The sequence below is a fragment of the Aegilops tauschii genome, chromosome 5 (assembly GCF_002575655.3).
Source record: "Aegilops tauschii subsp. strangulata cultivar AL8/78 chromosome 5, Aet v6.0, whole genome shotgun sequence".
NCBI classification, from domain to species: Eukaryota; Viridiplantae; Streptophyta; class Magnoliopsida; order Poales; family Poaceae; genus Aegilops; species Aegilops tauschii.
Genome location: NC_053039.3, coordinates 391,573,949 through 391,578,706, shown reverse-complemented (window position 1 = coordinate 391,578,706; position 4,758 = coordinate 391,573,949). Strand labels below are relative to the sequence as shown.

The 4,758-nt window shown below is 46.6% G+C and overlaps 1 long non-coding RNA gene across 1 annotated transcript; it reads left to right on the top strand.

The window, feature by feature from the left end:
- The first annotated feature begins 967 nt into the window (after window positions 1-967).
- On the top strand, window positions 968-3,118 carry LOC141022407 (uncharacterized). Its single transcript, XR_012183704.1, has 2 exons — window positions 968-2,410; window positions 2,609-3,118. It is a non-coding gene; the product is annotated as an uncharacterized lncRNA (long non-coding RNA).
- Window positions 3,119-4,758: the final 1,640 nt, after the last annotated feature.

The following is a 4,758-nucleotide window of genomic DNA, read 5'->3' as shown; positions in this document are numbered from 1 at the left end:
GTTCAATCTCTCTCACAAGAACTTTTGAACTTTCTTGGGCCGAGCACTTGAACTTCTAGCAACAAAACTTTTAGCCTTTGCATTTTCATTCTTTTTTAATACAAGATGCACACCATGTAGTACTAGGACATCTGGCAGTTATCAATCTGAACTTCTGAGATCATGCGTTCTGCCTTCATCGAAAAAACAGAGTCTCCGAAAATGCACTTCGTGAAGAGGTTGAACTTCTGGAGCAGTTCTTTTTGAACTTCACTCTGTTTTTCGCGTGCTGTTTTTTGCCCATAACTCATAATTTTAAAATTGAACTTCTATAAAAATTTCAATTCTGGTAGACTTATGAAGAAACACTATCAATCACACAATCTCTATTGTTTTGAAATTTCTAGATTTTTTTCACTCTTTTCTGGTACAAAACTTTTTTCTCTGTTTTTTCATTGTTTTGTAAACTCCACCGAACCACACCCTTAATTAAATTTTGGATGGGATGTGCGCCCCATCACCCCTAACTACATGTATGAATGACTCAAAAATTAGTTGTTGAACTTCTGGAATGTACGAAACAATTATGGTGTTATGTTATTTTTTTATCTATGAAGTATTGCAGCTTAGTCGACCACATAATTAGTAAAGACCTTTTTAAATATCTTTTCTATATTTATACATTATATACTTCTGTACTTTTCCTAGTGGGATTTTTGTATGAAGTTCTAGTGGAGTCAGTGTTTGAAAATATAGTCTTTTATAGTTGATCGTGACCACCAGGTAAAAAAAAGTACTTCTTTGAACCACACGTTCTTTTTATCACTGAATAGTAAGATATATTGTACCCTATCCTCTCACACACCACACGTTCCTTATCCACACCAACTAGACACACTCATCTTTATCTTCTTCCCTGTACATCCAAATTAAAAACAACCAAAGCCAGCAGCAACTTGGTGACATGCACGGGAAGGTGACAGGGAACAGAACACACACCGTGTGCAGCAGCAATGAGAGACGTCGGGGGAAGGTGACAGGTCAGCGAGAGATACCCGAGCAGGTCACGCGCGAGGGATGACAAGCATACAAAAGATTGAATTTCGGAGGAGCTGCATTGGATCCTAGTCATCAGCACATGGTGGGGCTGCAGCACGTGGACTCGCGGAAGTGCTTGGCTGGGTTACGGGAAGGTCCAGGTGGGTGTTCTGCAGTGACCTGCAGAGCCAAGGCAACGCAAGCAGAGGAGAGGAGCCCCAACACCAAATCTCACGGCAGTTCGAGGACTGCTGGAGCACCGAGCCGGGTCGAGGTGGCGTTGACGAGCGGTGGCTGACATGCATCTGGAGGACAGCGACAGCCAAGCCCAACGCGGCGGCGCTCCGGCGCTGCACCACTCGCCCGACGCGGCAAACAAGGAGCAGGTTGGTCTCCAGCGAGGTGAGGAAGGAGGTAAGGTGCGGGGGACACTGGGTAGCACGTTGTGGCCTCAGGAGGTGGCGGCGCGAGGGGGTCCTTCGCGTGGTGGCGGCGCGTGGGATCTACAGCCCAACGGCGGCGCACGAGATCGAGGGCCCTGTGGCAAGGTACGGGGATCCATGCCACGGCGGTAGCTTGCGGGGATTCTGGGCCTGGCGGCGCGCGGGGATGCGGGAGATCTGCCGCGCTGGTGAGAGGGCAAGGAGAAGGAAGGAGGAGAGGCTAGCTAGGCCATGACGACGGAGGTCCGGTGGTCTCTGGCGATGGGATCGCGGGGGGTTGGGGATCGGGGAAGGTGGTGGGTGGATCTGTTCCTGGTCGTGGGGTGGGTTTTTCTTTTCGTCCCTAGTCGGTACTCATTCGGGAGTTCAGGAACATCTTCGGTTCGTACTTATAGAGCGCACCGTGATCAGAATAACTATTTTAATTCTGGGATTAGAATCGTGCTACTATATATATCAATTAGGCTTCAAGTGCGTACTTGTTAGTTAAACCTATGGTTAAAATGTGACACTAAATACGACTAGTAAGTAGTACAGTAGCAGTACTAGTATACGTCGGTCAAATTATTCATCATGTCCACACATTGAATTGACGTGACAACACGCTGCGCGTGAGGTGACACAAGAATCCCGGCGGCGTGTTCGGGTATTCTAGACTTCAGATTTGGGGTACCACTTATCTGTCAAAATCTTTCATCATTCACTTAAAACAATTGATTGATCATACATTGAGTACCATATAACTGAAATTAATCGATGCAAGTCGAAGAAGGATTGTCCGGTGCTGCCGGCTGGCGTCAAGTTCGATCCCACGGATCAAGAGTTGATCGAGCACCTTGAGGCCAAAGTGAGTGCTGACAGTGCGATATCTCACCCTCTCATCGATCTGTTCATACCAATCATCGACAGCGAGCACGACATATGCTACACCCATCCTGAGAAACTTACAGGTAAGACACCGATCGGCCGTCTACTTGCATAAACATATTCCTTTGTTTATAGATCTATTTTTCTTTTTAGATGCAGACCTAGTGAAGCAATTACAATTTGACAGTTAATAAAAAGTGAAAGAAGTGACTGCAATATGCCAAAGATGTTATGAAAATGCCAACTACGTACACTAATACCTGTATTCGACAATACTGCAGGTATCACACTGAGTGGCCTAAGCAAGCATTTCTTCCAGCGCAATTCCAGCGCGTTCAAAAGGGGCACGTGGACGCGTCGCAGGATACAGTCGGAGTGCGGCATGCATGCGATGTGGCACAAGATCAGCAATACCTCGTCGGTGATGGTCAACGGCCGGTAGACGGGCAACAAAATTGTTCTGGTGCTGCACACCAACAAGAACTTCGACCAGCAGAGGACCAACTTGTTGATGCACCAGTACCACCTCGGGGACCTGGAGCAAGAGAAGGAGCGGGAGCTGGTCCTCTACAAGATTTTCTACCAGACGAACACTAGGGCCAGGAGTAAAAAGATTATAAGTTAGTTTGGTATTGGTACTTATACTACCTTGTCGTCCGCAAGTTGGCATTGTTGTTAACGATCTTTTGGTATGAACTTGGCATTTGCTTCCAACCATCATGCCGAGGGTCGACGTGGATATAAAGCTTAATCATTTGTTTCGAAACAAATTTTCAGGTACCTGATTTTTATTTGATGGGTAGCATAAGCACCTGCCGTTCGAATTCCCAGTTCTTTTGTTCTTTGCAATAAAGGGCTGTGGGGTTTTTTACCCTATAGTAAATATTCAAAAAAAAATCCCAGTTCTCCAAAATTTTCGAAACAAGTGCATGCACTTATTATCATGATGAAAAACAATATCCCTGCTGCATCCCAGTTATCAGTCTGTACTTGCAGAATTCTCTCGTTTATTGAGCAGGTACATTGTTTTTCCAGGTCGAGCAAGTTCCAACTGGGTTGTAGACTACCCAGGCTTGGTTTTGTTTTTAACAGGCCCAGCCCATGACGACAACGGGGCACGAAGATCCAGCAGGTATCTACTGGCATCTAGCCCGCCAGCGTTAGTTATATTTTGTCTTACAACATCCGCAGGCAGTTTTTTTACTGAATCAAACACACAGCCCAGTTCTATTTTCCTCTAGAAACACATGTCCTACATCCGTTTTCTAATCTCTACCACTAGTTTTACTAGTTCATATACACGTATCATTGTATTGAAAATACTTAAAATTCCCTTTTCATATTTACATCCTTATTTTCGTTGTTGTTTTCCCTCCCAGCGCTGATTTTTTTACCACTGGTTTTCCCTTAAACCAACTCAATTGTCCCACGTCTTATTTGCTTACAAAAACAAATGATTTTTTTGGAAAATCAATAAGTTCTTAAAAAATGTTTATCATTTCGTGATTACAACAGTTCAGACTCCACCGAAATATGCAAAATAAGGTTGAACTTTTTGACCGTAGTCCTGGGCAGAAAATGGGCTATAATAAATTACTTAAGAATTAGCAAACGGGCTGCAAATTATTAAAAAATAGCAAATGGGCTCTATGTTGTCTGCCACAGATTTGGAGGCTGACTTGTGGGCCTACTAAGTTCATGCGTACACAAGGGTTCTCAAAAAAGAAACTTAGTCAACAATCGACTCTACCAGCGTCAGGCCGTTAGATGTCAATCTAAAGGCAATCGTGCTTCTTCAGTCTCTGATCTTCCTGCCCCAGCCGCCCAAACCAACGCCGTCGGAACCGCCTGCTCCCGCCTCCCGTGGCCGGCTGTGCTGCCGGGAAGGCCACACGGCCCCACCATACTCGCATCCCTGGCTTGTCTATCCCTCTACTCACCCACACCTCCAGTTATTTTCCGGCGACGGCAGCCGAACCAGTCAACCCTCGTACTCTCCACCGCGTGGGCAGCCGCTACCGTGTCTTCCCCGGCTCCGTGTCATTCCCTTCGTAGGCCTCACCGTCGTCCACCGCCCTGGTGCTCTCGGCGCGGCGTGGTCAATGAACGACATTCATCAGAAGTGGACTATACGTGGAGAGGCTGACAGCTGGGTCCACGGCCGCATACAAGGAAATGCCTCCTTATTACGCGCAAAACAATGATTCCTCCACCTGACATCTGGGACCCGCCGGAAGGGCCTCTGTATTTCGCGAAAAAAACGTTCCCTCTGCTGACAGGTCAGGCCCACTACCTATATCTTTGCACGCAAGGAAGTGCCTCCTTGTTACGCACAAAAAAATGAATACCCCCCGGCCAGCTGGGACCCACCATAGTGGGAGGCTGACTTGTGGGCCTACTAAGTTGACGAGGACGGAGGGCTTTGTCAACT